This window comes from Haliotis rubra, unplaced genomic scaffold (genome assembly GCF_003918875.1).
Source record: "Haliotis rubra isolate DU_JTF1 unplaced genomic scaffold, ASM391887v1 Scf486, whole genome shotgun sequence".
In the NCBI taxonomy this organism is placed as follows: Eukaryota; Metazoa; Mollusca; class Gastropoda; order Lepetellida; family Haliotidae; genus Haliotis; species Haliotis rubra.
Window position 1 is genome coordinate 14,848 of NW_025767175.1, and position 21,134 is coordinate 35,981.

The window sequence follows — 21,134 nt, forward strand, 5'->3', positions numbered from 1 at the left end:
AATTTAGAAACAGCGGGTCGGAAGGATCAGTATATATAATTTGGTCTGCCTTTGCTTGTGCCACCACGTGTTTAAGACTGACACTTAGTTGTTTATCAGTTTTGATAAGTTTGTTGAAAGTACTATTTGCCAAACGAAGTGGTGCCGTTTTGTATTGAACCGGTTCCTGAGCTAACAATGTTGGGATGGAGTTTCGGATTTGATCTGTATCGAAGAAATGGCGTAAGAACCCAATGTTTACTGGATATTCAATTTGGGTGACATTATTATGGATACTGCAGTCATTAAGACGTGAGGGAATAGTTTTATTGCTAGCGTGTAGTGAGCATGAATAATACATGGGGGCGAGACACAGACTACATCCCTTATTGGTCTTAACCTCTCCTCCACATTTATACTTGATATCAGGTACGTTCTGTAAAACCACTTTACCCGACCTAAGTTCAAAAATGTCTGGCTTAGTGCCATTTGGTAAGAAATGAAAGTTACATAACCTATGTACCAAATCGATGTCGTTAAGAAATAGAGCGAGAGTACAACTGGGTGAAGCGAACGAGGATTCTGGTGGCAGTATATCACACTGACTGTGGGACTGTCGTCCACTACACGTTTCGTATTGTTCAACCTGAAGTTCTACATACTTCTCACTTTCCCTGGAGATGGCAATGTATGGAGCCACATCACGGACTAAGTTGCGTGAGGGGATGCCACGTGAGTCGGAAGTGAGAACGTCGATGTCGTGTAGACGCGCAGTACAGCACTGTCAGACACTAAAGGCACTACTAAGGTCACAAATATCATGTATTAGGGCGGGCCAAGTGGACGTCGACGTCTGTGTAATACATGGTGGCGTCGGTGTATCGGAGTTTAAATGCAGGGTAGTTTTGGGCCAAATTTTCTTGAATGGAGGAAATAGTTGATAAGGTGTGTAAAGGTACGACGTTAGGGGACAAGCGACCCCTTAACAGTTGGAGAATACCTGCCAGGAGAGACTGAGAATAAGAATGAACTATTGTCGCTATCTGGTTTTCTCGGCCCACTATAAGTAAAAATGTGGAGAAAAACCTTTCATACCACTTGACCTCTTGAAGAGTAACTATACCTGTTGGAACTATTTGTTTCTGGATACTATTAATAAGTTTGACGATGTTGTCAAAACGGGCGTTTGTTTTTGTCATGTATGAGGCCATTTGGTGTTGAGAAACATTGAAACCTATGTCACGTACGTGTATGTTTTCAGCCATAATCCGTATGTGGTCAGTCAGTATTTTGAGATCGCGTTCTGTGGCCAGTCCAAAGGCTCCCTTGGCTAATTGTCCCAGCCAAGGTAAGAGACTACGTGTTTTACGTGATCTGGATTTGATCTCGGGAGTTTCTGGGATAAGACCCTTGATCACTTTAATGGTGTTTACTAGGTCGGTATTGGCGACGTTTGTGGATAGATCTAACCAAGCTGAGTATAGTGCTTACATGAAAGTGTGTGTTTCTGCATGTAGCGTTACGGTGGTTCGTGCAGGCAGGTATATGGTATGACATGCTTTTCAAGTACGGCTGTGGTAGGTGTAATGCGAACGTGTGTGTCCATGACTCGTCATACGTTGTTAGTTTCCCTCTCTCGGAGAATAGTACCCCGTAGTGCAGACGGTCATAATCCTGTCCGTGGACTGAACTGGTCAAAATGACCAACAGCAACCAGGCACAGGAAAGTATGTAGGTCATCATCCTGTGTAAAGATAAAGGTCATTTGGTAACCCACTGGTAAAAAAACTACTCTCCGTCCATTCCAGTAATTATGTTTCTATGACCTTGTGGTGAAATTCATTAAAAAAAACAACCAACGTTCAATCAATAAATTCTGAATGAACCATGGGACATTCACACATCTTTTCGGCTGTGCTGATACACACGTTCTACACTTAATTATATCTACATAGCCCCAAGACGTCTTCTCACAATTACTTCAACAGTTCCCTGGGATCGCCTGGCACTTTAACTACTACCGGGACTTGTGGGAGGAGGAATGATTGCTCTATCCCCCGTCCCATGGGTATCGAGCACGCCTGTGGACCCGTCCGTGATCAAGAGACGGGTAGACGGTGGAATCCATCAGCCGCCCTGTCGCGTAACGACAAACACCCGGTGTCTCTCCAGGGCCCACAGACAATGGCGTGATGGCTCTTTTGTCTGTGGGTTGTCCTGTACCTGATTTTCCACAGTTGACACCAAACATCAGCACTGCACAGCCCATCCATTCTTCTAGTCTTTCATACATGAGTAAACAAAAATAATTAAAAACAAACAAACAAGGCATCTACACAGGTGATGACCGAACTATTGCGTGTATCCTATTATATGCGTGATGCATCATAAGTAGTAACCCACTTCTAATGGGTTATCAATGTGGGTACCTCGAGGGTGAGATATGGAGAACTATCCGTTTGTTGATCACTCATTGTTTGTGTTGTAAGGAAGGACAATCATGTGGTGTGATGTACTGATACCGACAAACAATAAAAAGAGAGCACATGTTGATTTCTGATTTGTGGGACTGGGTCACAATATTTTGTAACTGGGGAATTCTTGTTAGCTTTCTGTTGCTGTTGTTTTTTGTTTGCCCTTCAGTGTGCATCTTGCATAGTAGTCCTCAACAATAAATGTTGGTATTTGTGGCTGGGAGACCCACTGTGGGGTGGGGTAGCCCACATATTGTACCTTGAAGTGTTGAATGCCGCATATGCGTTTCGACGACAACACTTGTTCAATAAAGGGTGTCTGGTCCACAGAGTCACTGTGGTTCCTCTGTAGAAGAGCGAGTGGAATATCATCCTCGGGGTCCCATCTGCTAGTTTGGGGAATAGGATTTGGCTCGTCTAGGTTTGTGTGGTTTCTTTGGGAACTGGTTGGGACATTGGTGGAGGCACTGTCGTGATGTAAATCAGCTTCGTTGTCTCCTTGGGGGTCAGTTTGGGTTGCTAGATCAAGTGGGGGAGGCTGTTGTCGGCTGTCCTCACCCACGTATAGCCTTAAGCGATTTGCATGAATTGGTGCCTTGAGGGGTTTGTTTGTTAGGCTTTGCCTCAACAGGTAGTTGGGCGTTTCATAGGCAAATACAATATAGTACGGTCCATCCCATTGACGTTGTTATTTGCGGCTGAGATGGGCCTGAAGGTTTCCTTTCTTTAGCCATACTTTCTGACCCAAAGTGAAGGTTGGAGTTTGGGCCCTTTTGTCATACCTTCATTTGTAAGAATCTTGGGCTGCCTGGACATTCTGTTTGGCAATGTTTCGAACCATTTCCAGATTGTCCAGTAGTTCCCTAAGGTCCATCCGAGTTTGACGAGGGAGTTTGTCCGGGATTGGTTGTAGGATGTTGTCTATGGGCATGCGAGGCTCTCGCCCGAACAACATGACATAAGGGGAATACCCAGTAGAATTAATGGCGGGACTTAACCGATAACCAGCCATTATGATAGGGATAATGTAGGGCCATGCCTCCTTAGCGTCCTCACAATATACTCTGACTGACTGTGATCACAGCGTTCATGCGTTGTACTGCAGCGTTACACTGAGCATGAGGTTTTGAGGCATTTCACTCCCAGTATATGACATTGTTCTGTCATCAGTTGAGATGTCATCTCTTTGCCTCTGTCCGTGAGGATCGCTCGAGGACATGAGGACAAATGATGTTGTCGACAAGAACAGAGGCAACTTCCTTGCTAACTTTTGATTTGAGCGGGAATGCCTCGCACCTGCGTGATGCTGAATCAACACATACTAGTACGTACTGATACCCCTCCTGGGCGGTGGGGTAGCCTAGTGGTTAAAGCGTTGGCCCGGGTTTGATTCCCCACATGGGCACAATGTGTTAAGCACATTTCTGGTGTCCCCCGCCGTGATATTGCTGGAATGTTGCTAAAAGCGGCGTAAAACTAAACTCAGTCAGTCAGTCAGTGATACCCCTCGTCGGTTTTGGTGAGTTTGCCAATGAGGTCAATTGACCACCGGTCAAAAACATCAACATAGGGTAGTGGTCTCAGTGGTGCCAGGCGGTAATGGAGATACCGTTTTGCCGCTTGGCAGTCAGTACATGAGCCAACCCACATCTTTACAAAGCTGTACATACCAGTACTTGAGTCGGATGGACGCATAACATCTATCGACGCCAAGATGAGATGACAGAAAGCTGTCATGATAAGCTTTCATTATGTCGTGATGTAACGGTTTAAGTATGCACAGCTGGAGGTAACACCGTTTGGGGTACACCCTTTGTCCTGTGGAGTGTAATGGTGGATAAGTAAACCCTCGCCCATGACGTAATCAGGGGCTTGTAGTACTATATATGCGGCGGGTTGCTTTGTCATCATCCGGGAGAACCTTATCAGTGAGATAACGGATGATGTCTGCAATTGCTTCATCTAGCTGGTGTAATTCAGCTAGTTGTTCTCCCGAGATGCCGACTCCTTTGCAATAGTCTAATGGGGTTGGGTGGGGGTCAGCTGGCGTTTCCTCAACAGTCATTGGATCAGTGTCCGGCGTGGTAATGGTATGTATCCCCAGATTGCTTTCATCATCATAGGGGACTGCAGCCGCAGAGGACCGTCTACTCATGCCATCTGCATTGCCATGTTGAGGGCCGGGGACATAACGAATGTCAAAATCATACTGGCTCAGCAGGAGAGACCAGCGACCTAACTTTCCTGTAGCATCCTTGATTGACTTCAGGAATTGTAGAGCCGAATGGTCAGTAATGACTGTGAATTTGTTGTATGCCAAATAGGATTTGAAATGTTTGATCCCCTCGACAATAGCCAAGCACTCCTTTTGAGTGACAGGGTACAGTTTCTGTGCTTTATTCAGGCTTTTGCCACCAAAAGCTACAGGTTGTTCCTGTTGGCTATGGTCAATCTGGGATAGTACCAAGCCTATGCAGCTGTCACGGGCATCGCATGCTAGGATGAAGGGCTTGTTAAAGTCAGGATACACCAGTACTGGGGAAGAGATGAGGGTTTGTTTTAACTCCAGGAATGCCTTTTCAGACGTCCCGGTCCATGTGAAAGCACCATTTTTGTGCAGCAAGGCGTGAAGGGGAGTAGCTATTGTAGCATAGCCTTTAATGAATTTACGATAATATGACGTAATGCCAAGGAATGCTCGTACTCCACTAACGTTTGTAGGGCGGGGGTAAGTTTTGACACTCTCCCCCTTCGCGGGGTCAGTAGAAACCCCCTGTTTGTAGATAACATGGCCGAGATAACGAATCTCTTTCACAGCAAATTTGCATTTTGATGAGTTGAGTTGAAATTTGTTGAACACTGCTTCTGGATGCTGAAGGTGTTCATCAAAGGCCGGACTGTGAATCAACAGGTCGTCCAAATATGTTAAGACATATTTGTAGGACATTCCTGAGAATATGGAGGACATAATGAAGGAAAAACAACTAGGTGCATTGACCAGTCCAAAGGGCATGACTTTGAAATGGGACTGTCCGTGACCAGGGGCAATAAAGGCAGTTTTCTCCGGGGACATGGGAATCTGATGATACCCGCTCATCATGTCAAGCGATGAGAAAATCTGAGGATGACTATTTCCCAGTGACATTAATGATTCAACAATATCCCCTATGGGATAGTGCTGCACCCGAGATAATTTGTTCAATTCTCGGTAGTCGATGCAAGAGCGTGTCTTGCCAGATTTATTTTTAACTAACAAGACATGGGCAGACCATGGGCAAAAGGAAGGCTCAATTACGTCATTGTCTAACATGTTCTCGATGTGTGTGTCCATTGCCTGTCTATGTTTGGGATGTACTGGGTAGGGGATTTACGAACAGGATGGCTATCCCCAGTGTCGATAGAATGAGAGAACATGTGAGTCCTGCCTAGTTCACTGATGTCCTTAGCGAAACAGTCACGGTGTCGGCCAGTGAAGGATAACAAAGTATGTTTCTGTTCGGAGGATAAATCAGCTGAGGAAAGGTCAATGTCTAGTTCCAATGCTTACTGCGCCAAGTCAGTAGTAGTTTGGCTGTCAGTCAAAAATACGGATTGATTGTCTTTAACTGTTCAGATGAGGTATCTCCAAGTCAAAGTTCGGCTCAAGTGACTCAAACCTAGCAACAGGTGCGTTTGCTGGCAAGGTAATTGTAGAGTTAGTTGGGTTGAGTAATTTATAAGGGACCTGAGAGTCGACACATCTTACTACACAATGTATACCTATGACCTGATGAGTTTGGGTCAACGTACAGAGTGGCAGCAGCATACCAGGGGAGCCTGTCGGGGTGTTAATTGGGATGTCTAATTGCAAATACAGCTCCGATCGAGGTGGAATACAGACTTGTGTGGGACATCTGGCTAAGATATGATCTGCTGGCGGGCTAACGAATGGGGCTTCGTCTAAACCGTGGTAAAGACAGAGTTTGTTATTGGAATAGTCAACTGAAGCTGAATGTTGTTTGAGGAAGTCAAGGCCAAGCAAGATGTCCTGCTGAAGATCTTCCACTACATAGAACTTATGGGATAGTTTAAGATTGGCAACATGCACGACTAAGTCAGCTGACCGGGGCACTTTAAGCGTTCTACCATCTTGACCAGTTAATTGGGCAGAACCACTGGGCGTAAAGGGGGAATTTATCAGACCCCCAATATTGTTGAAGTGGGAAAAGCCAATACAACTTGCGCTTGCACAAGTATCTACAAGGGCCTTAAATGGGATGTTACTGATGGTAACTGCCACTGTGCTGTGTGCTAGATTAATGTTATTGAAAGTTTTGGACATAAGAGGAGTAGGACGTTTGTGCTGTGTCTCTGGCACAGCATTCATCTGGCATCATTGTCTATATTGTGTCTGACTAGGGCACATACGGATAAGATGGCCTTGCTTGTTGCATTTGTAACAACGGAGATATTGGGCCCTACATTCTTGGGGAGATGTGTGGAAGTATCAGCAAGCTCTACAACGGACACTTGGTCTAATGAAGTATGAGGATGTGTAAGAATGAACTGGCGGATATGGGGTAAGGAATTACGGATTATGAGATCCTTGATGTACGGGTGATCATTTCTGTGTAACAACTCCATTTTACATAGGAAGGGGAAGGTGGGAACAATTAATTGCCCTTGACACGGTCGCCAAGGCATCGGACTGGGACTGCTGGACGGGAGGAGTATAGGGGAATGGGCGAGGAGGGGGTTCGATGAGAGAGAGAGGCAAAGTTGGTACTAAGGAATCTGTAACGAGCGGTGGGGTTTGGAGAGGTTTCCTAATGGCCTGGGATGATAAAGGTGTGTTAGGCCCAGTTTCATCGAATGTGACCCAATTAGGGGAGAAAGGGTCACTTGGGGGCGAACGATGTATAGGAGTGATAGGCTGGTGGGGGTTGGTAGCGGGAGTACTCTGATATGCTATTTCTGGACTAAGCAGTGGTAGGCGATCTTCGGCATTTAAGGGCTTGAGTTTATACTGAGACATTTGACAGAAATGTGACAAGAGTAGGGAAGCAATTTAGCATGCACAATTTGGCATGCACAAAATCAGCAATAACAAAAGCAAATGTTCACCAACGTGGAGAGTGGTGTAGCACAGTCCTTTCACAATTGTCACTTGGCACTATGTCCTGTAGCACTGGTGTAGGGACACTGGTGTTGGTAACAAGAGGCTGGAACTGTGGGATCTAGGTGGGTGTCGTCGAGGTAGTGACGGTTCCTGACATCGTTAGGAGCAATGGTTCCTGTTGGATGGCAGCAGGCAACGTAGACCTTGATCGTCCATGTGTTGAATGGCAGGCACAGCTTGTAACAATGAATTTTGACACTGCTGAAACACACTGTTTAAGGATGGTGAGCTCAGTGTCCTGATGGGGCCACTTCTCAGCCGAACGTTCATTAGAATGATCTCACGTTATGTGCTTCGACAGCCCTTGGTTTTGCAATCACTGACAAGATTGTGGTTATAGAGTTGATACCAGTTATTAGGTGTTTGAGAGTTTTTATACAGAGCCAGACTAGAATCACTGCTGGTGTGGACCCCAGACGAAGTTAATGTAGAAACATAGTCAAACTAACCTCAGTTCTTGCAGCTTGAGAGGTACTGGAATCTTGGCTCCACCAATATATCCGCCTTTGTATGTTGATGCTCTGAGGGGATATTATTCTAATCAGCACACAAGTCCGTCTTAGAGTCCACACGATTTATTCTGGTAGTTACAAGGGATGGCTCTGAACTGTATGTGTTCACTCACTTATACACTGAGGCTTCTGCGTGAATCACGTTAATGAGTTTAGGATGATGATGATCATGTTTTATATAAAATTTTACATTCAAATGTAAACTAGAATGCATGGAATCAATGTTTGGGAAATGATATTACGTCAACGCCACACAATAACCAGATTCGATGATCTGCCAACACAGATTCCATCGGCATATGAGGCAAAATATTAATAATAATTATATAAATACTTCGGTGTTCGTGGAAACAAAGTAAGTGGGTTTAGTTTTACGCCGCTTTTAGCAATAATCCAGCAATATCACATCGGATAACACCAGAAAAGGACTTCACACATTGTACCCAAGTAGGAAATCGAACCCGGGTTTTCGGCGTGACGATTGTACCCTTTAACCACTAGGCTAGCCCACTGCCTCGACAACAAAAAGCTTGTCCTAAGCTATAGGTAGTACCCCTCACTTACTCAATGTACATACAAATATGGCCTTAAAACAGTTGCGCCCAGAGGGCAGATACCGCGATACTTTCAATGGACGGATACAGTGATCAGTGTTGAATTGGCCCTGAAACGAACTTGGTGTGTTGACCTCGTTATATCCCTTTCCTTTTATATAGTGGTAAGACCCCGTTAGTGACAGTACATACCTTGATGGCAGTTTTTAGCGTTAAAAGTCCCTGTGTGCTGGAGTACATATGTGATAAAATATCTGTGCTGACATTTGAGGGACAAACGTGGTATTGATAACCTAACCAGACAACTAGATCAACACAAACACAAACTATGTTTTTGTCTTGTCAAAATGTGCCGATCAGTGGTAATTTCTGTATGCATATATTAATATTTTAGAGCGATATTGCACAAAGTCGACTATAGCTGTTTCCATTACAAGACACGTACGATTAAAGTGAAATAACATATAGGGTTGTAACTACTGGAAATAAATCGACCTGTCAATGTTACTCAGCATTAAAACTACATCGATCTTTACCCCCAAAATAGCTAAGCCCTCAGCAGCTCCTACACGTACACGTGAGCGTGGTCTGACCTTACTGCAGCTTTAGAAACAACAATGAATGACATGATCAACCAGCTCCTTATCCCAGTACAGGAAACTAAACAGACCAACCACAGTTCCGAACTAAAAGTCAACCACTTGAAAATATCTTTGGTGGCATTCAGTAACAGTCATTATGTTCAAAACGACAGCACACAATATTGAAAAATATTGTCAGTTTTAATTACTGGATGGATGTACATGTAACAATCTTACACAAAATGGACCAGTCACAGCTGATTTAATCTGCACGGAGGTCTCCCTGTGAAAACTGCTTGTTAAACTAATGATTCTGATTCGGTGTAGAACAACCTTATGTTCACTCTGATGAAATATCATGTGTTATTACATTTACAAAACATATCTGTATGTCACTGGTTACTAAAGGTTCGCACGAGCTCCATAACAATGGTATTGACCCAAGACCTACCCTCCCATGTAGCATCACCAGTGGTGTTAGCCAATTATTAGTCAATAAACAAAAAGCAGGGAAACCTTTCCATCCAGCAGAACTGATAGGCGCCACATATATATCAGTGGTGCTTCCAGGACAGAACTGATAGGCGCCACATATATACTAATTGTGCTACCAGGACAGAACTGATAGGCGCCACATATATATTAATGGTGCTACCAGGACAGAACTGATAGGCGCCACATATATATTAATGGTGCTACCAGGACAGAACTGATAGGCGCCACATATATATCAATGGTGCTACCAGGACAGAAGTGATAAGCGTCACATATATATCAATGGTGCTACCAGGACAGAACTGATAAATTCCACTAATGAACTAATGGTGCCACCAGGTCGGAACTAATAGTCACCAATTGTGCTAGCAGCACAGAACTAAAAGGTACCACATATGCACTAGTGGTGCTACCGGGACAGAACTGACAGGCGCCACTTAGCTATCAATGTCGGTACCGGGACACAACTGATAGGCGCCACATATGTATTAATGGTGCTACCTGGCTATACAACATCAAAAGAGGTGTTGCCTAATTATTAGTCAATTAACTAAAAGATCTAGGAGGGAAACATTTTCAACCAACCAGCGGCAGCCTAAAACAAAATACTTTGTACATAGACGGAAATATGTCACCAGCTCGGAACTAATAGTCGCCACACGTGTACCAATAGTTACCACCAGGACGGAACTAATAGTCGACACACGTGTACCAATGGTGTCACCAGGACGAAACGAATAGTCGCCAAACATGTACCAGTGGTACCACCAGGACGGAAGAAATAGTCGCCACACATGTACCAATGTTGTTACCAGGACGGAATTAATTTTGGCCACACATGTACCAATTGTATCTCAAGGACGGAAATAATAGTCGCCACAGGTGTACCAATGGTACCAACAGCACGGAACTAATAGTTACCACACAGATACCAATGGTACCATGGGGACGGAACTAATAGTCGCCAAACATGTACCAATAGTACCGCCAGGAAGGAACTAATAGTCGTCGCACATGTACCAATGGTATCACCTGGACGGAGCAAATAGTCGCCACACATATACCAGAGGTACCACCAGGACGGAAGTAACAGTCGCCACACATGTACCAATGATATCACCAGGACGGAACTAACAGTCGCCACACATGTACCAATGGTACCACCAGGGCGAAACTAATAGTCGCCACACATGTACCAATGTTGTTACCAGGACGGAAGTAATAGTCGCAACACATGTACCAATAGTACCACCAGGGCGAAACTAATAGTCGCCACACATGTACCAATGTTGTTACCAGGACGGACCTAATAGTCGCCACACATGTACCAATGGTACCACCAGGGCGGAACTAAAAGTGGCCTCACATCTACCAATAGTGGTACCAGGACTGAACTAATAGTCGCCACACAGGTACCAGTGGTACCTCCAGGACGGAAGTAATAGTTGCCACACATGACCCAATGTTGTTAACAGGACGGAAGTAATAGTCGCCACACATGTACCAATAGGACCACCAGGAAGGAACGAATAGTAGCCACACATGTACCAATACGACCACCAGGACGGAACTATTAGTCGCCACACATGTACCAATTGTACCATAAGGATGGAACTAATAGTCGCCACACATGTACCAATTGTACCACCAGGACGGAAATAATAGTTGCCACACATGTAACAGTGGTACCACAAGGGCGGAACTAATAGTCGCCACACATGTACCAATTGTACCACCAGGAAGGAACTAATAGTCGTCACACATGTACCAATGGAACCAACAGGGCGGAACTAATAGTCGCCACACATGTACCAATGTTGTTACCAGGACGGAAGTAATAGTCGCCACACATGTACCAATAGTACTGCCAGGACGGACCTAATAGTAGCCACACATGTACCAATGGTACCACCAGGGCGGAACTAATAGTGGCCTCACATCTACCAATAGTGCTACCAGGACGGAACTAATAGTCGCCACACATGTACCAGTGGTACCTCCAGGACGGAAGTAATAGTCGCCACACATGCACCAATGTTGTTACCAGGACGGAAGTAATAGTCGGCACACATGTACCAACAGGACCACCAGGAAGGAACGAATAGTCGTCATACATGTACCAATAGGACCACCAGGACGGAACTAATAGTCGCCACACAAGTACCCATTGTACCATAAGGATGGAACTAATAGTCACCACACATGTACCAGTGGTACCACCAGGACGGAACTAATAGTTGCCACACATGTACCAATTGTACCACCAGGAAGGAACTAATAGTCGTCACACGTGTACCAATGGTACCAACAGGGCGGAACTAATAGTCGCCACACATGTACCAATGTTGTTACCAGGACGGAAGTAAAAGTCGCCACGCATGTACCTGTAGTCCCACCAGGACGGAACTAATAGTCATCACACATGTAACAATGGTACCACCAGGGCGGAACTAATAGTCGCCACACATGTACCAATGTTGTTACCAGAACGGAAGTAATAGTCGCCACACATGTACCAATGGTACTACCAGGACGGAGCTAATAGTCGCCACACATGTACCAGTGGCACCACGACGGCGGAAGTTATAGTCGCCACACATGTACCAATGGTACCATCAGGGCGGAACTGATAGTCGCCACACATGTACCAATGTAGTTACCAAGACGGAAGTAATGGTCGCCTCACATGTACCAGTGGTATCACCAGAGCGGATGTAATAGTCGCCACACATGTACCAATGGTGTTACCGTGACGGAACTAATAGTCGCTACACATGTATCAGTGGTACCACCAGGGCAGAAGTAATAGTTGCACACATGAAGCTACGGTATTACCAGGACGGACCTACTGGTCACCACACATGTACCAATGGTACCACCAGGACGCAACTAATAGTGGCCACACATGAAGCAGTGGCACCACCAGGACGGAACTTATAGTCGCCACACATGTACTAATGGTATCACCAGAGCAGAACTAATAGTCGCCACACATGTACCAATGGTAACACCAGAACGGAGCTAATAGTCGTCACACATGTACCAATGGTTTTACCAGGACGGAACTAATAGTCGCCACACAGATACCAATGGTACTAAAAGGACGGAACTAATAGTCGCCACACACGTACCAATGGTCTTACCAGGACGGAATTAATTTTAGCCACACATGTACCAACGGTTTTTCAAGGACGGAACTAATAGTCGTCACACATGTACCAATGGTGTTACCAGAACGGAACTAATAGTCGCCTCACATGTACCAATCGTATCACCAGGACGGAACTAATAGTCGCCACACATGTACCAATGGTGTTACAAGGACGGAACTAATAGTCGCCTCACATGTACCAATCGTATCACCAGGACGGAACTAATAGTCGCCACACATGTACCAATGGTGTTACCAGGACTGAACTAATAGTCGCGACATATGTACCAATGGTATCACCAGAACGGAACTAATAGTCGCCACACATGTACCAATAGTAACACTAGAACGGAACTAATAGTCGCCTCAAATGTACCAATGTTGTTAACAGGACGGAAGTAATAGTCGCCACACATGAACCAATAGTCCCACCAGGAAGGAACTAATAGTCGTCACACATGTACCAGTGGTACCACAAGGGTGGAACTAATAGTCGCCACACATGTACCAATGTTGTTACCAGGACGGAAGTAATAGTCGCCACACATGTACAAATGGTGCTACCAGGACGGAGCTAATAGTCGTCACACATGTACCAGTGGCACCACGACGGCGGAAGTTATAGTCGCCACACATGTACCAGTGGTACCACCAGGACGGAAGTAATAGTCGCCACACATGTACCAATGGTACCACCAGGGCGGAACTGATAGTCGCCACACATGTACCAATGTTGTTACCAAGACGGATGTAATAGTCGCCTCACAGGTACCAATAGTACTACCAGGACGGAACTAATAGTCACCACACATGTACCAGTGGTATCACCAGAGCGGAACTAATAGTCGCCACACATGTACCAATGGTGTTACCGTGACGGAACTAATAGTCGCCACACAGATACCAATGGTACTAAAAGGACGGAACTAATAGTCGCCACACACGTACCAATGGTCTTACCAGGACGGAATTAATTTTAGCCACACATGTACCAATGGTTTCTCAAGAACGGAACTAATAGTCGCAACACGTGAACGAATGGTACTACCAGCACGGAACTAATAGTTGCCCGATAGGTACCAATGGTGTTACAAGGACTGAACTAATAGTCCCCAAACATGAACCAATAGTACCACCAGCACGGAACTAATAGTCGCCACAAATGTACCAATGGTACCACAAGGATGGAACTAATAGTCGCAACATGTGTACCAATGGTACCACCAGGACGGAACTAATGGTCGACAAACATGTACCAATAGCACCACCAGGACGGAAATAATAGTGGCCAGACATGTACCAATGGTACCACCAGGACGGAAGTAATAGTCGCCACATATGTACCAATGGTACCACCAGGAAGGAATTAATAGCCGCCACACATGTCCCAATGGTACCACCAGGACGGAACTAATAGTCGCCACACATGTCCCAATGGTATCACCAGGACGGAACTAATAGTCGCCACACATGTCCCAATGGTGCTACCAGGACGGAACTAATAGTCGCCACACATGTCCCAATGGTGCTACCAGGACGGAACTAATAGTCGCCACACATGTCCCAATGGTATCACCAGGACGGAACTAATAGTCGCCACACATCTACCAATGGTGTTACCAGGACGGAACTAATAGTCGCCACACATGTACCAATGGTATCACCAGGACGGAACTAATAGTCGCCACACATGTCCCAATGGTGTTACCAGGACGGAACTAATAGTCGCCACACATGTCCCAATGGTGCTACCAGGACGGAACTAATAGTCGCCACACATATGTCCCAATGGTGCTACCAGGACGGAACTAATAGTCGCCACACATGTACCAATGGTACCACCAGGACGGAACTAATAGTCGCCACACATGTACCAATGGTATCACCAGGACGGAACTAATAGTCGCCACACATGTACCTGTAGTCCCACCAGGACGGAACTAATAGTCGCCACACATGTCCCAATGGTATCACCAGGACGGAACTAATAGTCGCCACACATGTCCCAATGGTGTTACCAGGACGGAACTAATAGTCGCCACACATGTACCAATGGTATCACCAGGACGGAACTAATGGTCGACAAACATGTACCAATAGCACCACCAGGACGGAAATAATAGTGGCCAGACATGTACCAATGGTACCACCAGGAAGGAATTAATAGCCGCCACACATGTCCCAATGGTACCACCAGGACGGAACTAATAGTCGCCACACATGTCCCAATGGTATCACCAGGACGGAACTAATAGTCGCCACACATGTCCCAATGGTGCTACCAGGACGGAACTAATAGTCGCCACATGTCCCAATGGTGCTACCAGGACGGAACTAATAGTCGCCACACATGTCCCAATGGTATCACCAGGACGGAACTAATAGTCGCCACACATGTACCAATGGTGTTACCAGGACGGAACTAATAGTCGCCACACATGTACCAATGGTATCACCAGGACGGAACTAATAGTCGCCACACATGTCCCAATGGTGTTACCAGGACGGAACTAATAGTCGCCACACATGTCCCAATGGTGCTACCAGGACGGAACTAATAGTCGCCACACATGTCCCAATGGTGCTACCAGGACGGAACTAATAGTCGCCACACATGTCCCAATGGTACCACCAGGACGGAACTAATAGTCGCCACACATGTACCAATGGTATCACCAGGACGGAACTAATAGTCGCCACACATGTACCTGTAGTCCCACCAGGACGGAACTAATAGTCGCCACACATGTCCCAATGGTATCACCAGGACGGAACTAATAGTCGCCACACATGTCCCAATGGTGTTACCAGGACGGAACTAATAGTCGCCACACATGTACCAATGGTATCACCAGGACGGAACTAATAGTCGCCACACATGTCCCAATGGTGTTACCAGGACGGAACTAATAGCCGCCACACATGTACCAATGGTGCTACCAGGACGGAACTAATAGTCGCCACACATGTCCCAATGGTGCTACCAGGACGGAACTAATAGTCGCCACACATGTCCCAATGGTACCACCAGGACGGAACTAATAGTCGCCACACATGTCCCAATGGTACCACCAGGACGGAACTAATAGTCGCCACACATGTACCAATGGTGTTACCAGGACGGAACTAATAGTCGCCACACATGTACCAATGGTACCACCAGGACGGAACTAATAGTCGCCACACATGTACCAATGGTATCACCAGGACGGACCTAACAGTCGCCACACATGTACCAATGGTCCCACCAGGACGGAACTAATAGTCGCCACACATGTACCAATGGTATCACCAGAACGGACCTAACAGTCGCCACACATGTACCAATGGTATCACCAGGACGGAACTAATAGTCGCCACACATGTACCAATGGTGTTACCAGGACGGAACTAATAGTCGCCACACATGTACCAATGGTATCACCAGGACGGAACTAATAGTCGCCACACATGTACCAATGGTGTTACCAGGACGGAACTAATAGTCGCCACACATGTACCAATGGTATCACCAGGACGGAACTAATAGTCGCCACACATGTACCAATGGTGTTACCAGGACGGAACTAATAGTCGCCACACATGTACCAATGGTATCACCAGGACGGAACTAATAGTCGCCACACATGTCCCAATGGTGTTACCAGGACGGAACTAATAGTCGCCACACAGGTACCAATGGTGCTACCAGGACGGAACTAATAGTCGCCACACATGTCCCAATGGTACCACCAGGACGGAACTAATAGTCGCCACACATGTCCCAATGGTATCACCAGGACGGACCTAACAGTCGCCACACATGTACCAATGGTATCACCAGGACGGAACTAATAGTCGCCACACATGTACCAATGGTACCACCAGGACGGAACTAATAGTCGCCACACGTGTACCAATGGTATCACCAGGACGGAACTAATAGTCGCCACACATGTACCAATGGTATCACCAGGACGGAACTAATAGTCGCCACACATGTCCCAATGGTGGTACCAGGACGGAACTAATAGTCGCCACACATGTCCCAATGGTGCTACCAGGACGGAACTAATAGTCGCCACACATGTCCCAATGGTGCTACCAGGACGGAACTAATAGTCACCACACACGTCCCAATGGTACCACCAGGACGGAACTAATAGTCGCCACACATGTCCCAATGGTGCTACCAGGACGGAACTAATAGTCGCCACACATGTCCCAATGGTGCTACCAGGACGGAACTAATAGTCGCCACACATGTACCAATGGTATCACCAGGACGGAACTAATAGTCGCCTCACATGTACCAATGGTGTTACCAGGACGGAAATAATAGTCGCCACGCATGTACCAATCGTGTTACCAGGACGGAACTTATGGTCGCCACACACGTACCAATGGTGTTACCAGGACGGTAATAATTTTAGCTACACATGTACCAATGATATCGCCAGGACGGATCCGGAACTAATGGTATAGCTACACATGTACCAATGGTATCACCAGGACGGAACTAATACTCGCCACACATGTACCAATGATACCACCAGGACGGAACTAATAGTCCCCAAACATGTACCAATAGTACCACCAGGACGGAAGTAATAGTCCCCAAACATGTACCAATAGTACCACCAGGACGGAAGTAATAGTAGCCACACATGTACCAATAGTACCACCAGGACGGAAGTAATAGTCCCCAAACATGTACCAATAGTACCACCAGGACGGAAGTAATAGTAGCCACCCATGTCCCAATGGTACCACCAGGACGGAACTAATAGTCCCCAAACATGTACCAATAGTACCACCAGGACGGAAGTAATAGTCCCCAAACATGTACCAATAGTACCACCAGGACGGAAGTAATAGTAGCCACCCATGTCCCAATGGTACCACCAGGACGGAACTATCTATGATGTCAATGGCAGGTAGGTGACCAGTGTTATTGTGTTGTGTCATATTAACTGTGTAATGTACGTCTGGTGTATGGTAAGTACCTTTGTTTAGTCGTGTTCTCATTCAACCTCACATTTTGTTTTTGTTGAGCAAAATTATTTATAAGGGCATGGACACGTCTTGCTCTTTCAATGTGACTTGTCTCCAATTTATAAACCAATGTTCGACTTGGAGGGTTTGGTGTATAGCAATTTGTGCTGTGATATTATTGCCTACCATACATATGTCAGAAATGATAGGTGGAATGTGTTGCTGAATATTATAGCTATGATGGACAGAATATCATTAAAACGCCAGCATGTTATCATAAATGAGTGGACCACTGTAACTTGATAATGCCCCTGAATTGGTTGATGACGGGCCATTATCAAGCAATTATAAAATAACAGTAATGGTAACGCTATTTTCCAGGGCATTATCATTTGCAGAAGCCCTCGGTCTTTCCAACTTCCCTCCTTCGTTGGGTAGTTAATGAAAGACCTCGGGTTTCTGCAAATGATAATGCCTTGAAAATAGCGTTACCCTTATAATAACGCTAATGGACAATCGCCATATATTGTTTTGTTTTATAGTTTTGCTTTTTCCCAATGGTTATGATCAAGAGAAATACAGTTGAGAATTATAGATCAACGAAATTGAAAATGACATGAGACAATTCCAAGTCTGAAGTGCTGAATCATTGAACTAGTTATATGGATCACCAGCGCAGAGATTACACAAGAAAACCAAAAACCATATGTTCTGGAAAGACACCACCAACTAGCTTCATATAGTTGAGTTTGATTGTCACAGGCAACTGGGATACATGTGGCCAACTCGGACAGTTCTAGAAGTAAAATATAGTTGCGGGCAACGATGAGGTCTCCTTGGCTTTACTTTCTATCTATTGTATTTGAGGGCTAGATATCATCGTCCAAAACGGAGCCAGAAGACATATTTTGACAGGCGAGCGGATCTTCTAAATACAGCCGGGGTCAAGGGTCATGTTCCTTTTAAGTAGTTTCGGAGAAGAAATAGTTCCCTCTTTAAAAGGCTGTATCTCAGTTGTTCATGGGTCTACGTTCAAAACAATAAGTGTTCTGGAATCACCAGGACATCATCTACCATACTGGCACTTTTTGTGCAGAATTTGCACATTTGGGGAGAAAAGTGCTGAAAAACATGGCCAAAAACTGAAAACAAAAATAACTGCCAAACGGTACGTCTAAGCGACTTGACCCGTCCAGGCAAAATTGTTGGGAATTCGATTGTGCATCTGCACCAGACATTTGGAAGTGTTGGAACAATTAGTTCTTGAGGTATTTGCTGTCAAACGTTGAAATTTTGGAATTAATTTTGAATTATTTCACCTTTGCTATTCGGCCAAGAGCCTAGAGATTTTTAAGGGGAATAGCTACACCTGGGTGCGCATCTGTGTCATTTTTTTGTAAGCGATTCGGAGCATTGGTTTAGGAGTTATGTTTGGTACAAAAATCGGCGGAATAATTAATAATAATAATGATAATCCGAACGATTACAATAGGTCTCCTGCCTAGAAGCAAGGAGCCCTAATAAGTGATTGGATATGGTTTTACGGCGTTTTAGCAATATTATGGCTTGGGTCACCATTAATGGGCTTCACAAATTGTAGCCATTTTAGGAGTCGAACCCGGGGCTTTGGCATGACGAGCCAATGCTTTCTAGAATTAACTAAAGTGTGAGGGAGTTGGGAGTAAAGGCCCTTTGAACAGTATGCCAGTTACACCACGGGGCGTCAGCGTAATCTGCAGCTGTGAGTACAGCCTGATGGGATGCGGATCTCGGATGTTTATCCCTTTGTTATATCCATTAGTGCGGGTATGGTGTTGAAAATTCAAGAGCGATAATTCCGGAGAACCAATGTTCTAAACCCCGGCATACCCAAGGGAAGCCACTTTTCGTCAAATTTTAATGACAGGGCCACTTCACCCCTCTGGGGTAACAACTATTGATTATGAAATAAAATGTCACTGTGTTTTCGAGTGATATTTTGGGGATTTTGTTGTTTTAGCTGAATGATGTACATGCTAATATTGACTTCAAATACAGCAATGAATGTCAATTTTTTAAATGAATATATTACACATTTCAGCGAAAATGGACGGCACTTTATTAGTAAAAAAAACCCTTTACAACCTTTATATTTCAGGTTTGGGCGTGGCACTTGGAGGAACTGGAGCAATAGTTGTTCCAGGATACTATTTTCATGAAAATGCAGTCATCGCTTCAAGTATCTGCTTCACCGGAGCTGGACTTGGAATATTTGTTCACCCAGCGCTTGTCCAGTTCCTTTTTGAGACCTACGGATTTCATGGAGCCTATCTTATAACGGGAGGAATAACGTTTCATGCCTGTGCAGCCGGGATGTTATTGCGGCCACCTGTTGCTGAGAAGACAAGAAAACAACAAGTCTTGGGTGGTAAAACTCTGAGGAACAAGATTTTACTTTCAATGTGTGGAACCTCCACGATGATGTTTAATGTCATTCAAAACGTATCATTCCTACTTTTTGTAGCCGGCTTCGTGTCTCAACACAATATCAGTTTCTCCCTGAATTCTTTATAACACAAGGGTCTACATTAGAAGAAACATCGTTTGTTGTATCTGCGTCCGGTGTAGGAAGTATCTTCTCGCGATTTCTCGTTGGATTTGCTGCAAGTGACGAGAGGATCAGTGGTGCCACAATATTTCCCTCCATCATTGAGATCATGGCTGTCTTCAGATTCCTTTTACCACTGTTCAAAGCATCAACCTATCCAAGAATAGCATGTGGAATAATCCTTGGGTTATATACGGGAGGTACCTGGGTTCTTATGGCTACTTTGAATATTCTTGATCTTCAAAACGTTGTGACAGGCGTGGGTATCGGAAGGTTCTTGTGAGGCGCCGGCTTCTTGGCTGGCCCTCCCATCGCAGGTAACAAACAGCATGGAGGATGAACGTTTAATAGATTGTCATGTATTTCCATCAATACCAACTAAGTTCATTCAGATCGATGCATCCAGAAAACACATTAAGGGAATGACTAGGTCCCCTGTACCCATGACAATAATTCCCAAAACGTCTTTGCTAATGACATGTCTTCATGATTCTCCCTCTTTATTCCCTCAGGGCTGTGTGGTAGTCTAGTAGTTAAGGCGTACGTCGTCACACGAAAGGCCCAGGTTCGATTCCCCATATGGTCAAGATGTGTGAAGCCTATTTCTAGAGTCACTCGCTGTGATATTAGAACATTGCTCAAAGCGGCGTAAAGAATGTTCCCACAAAA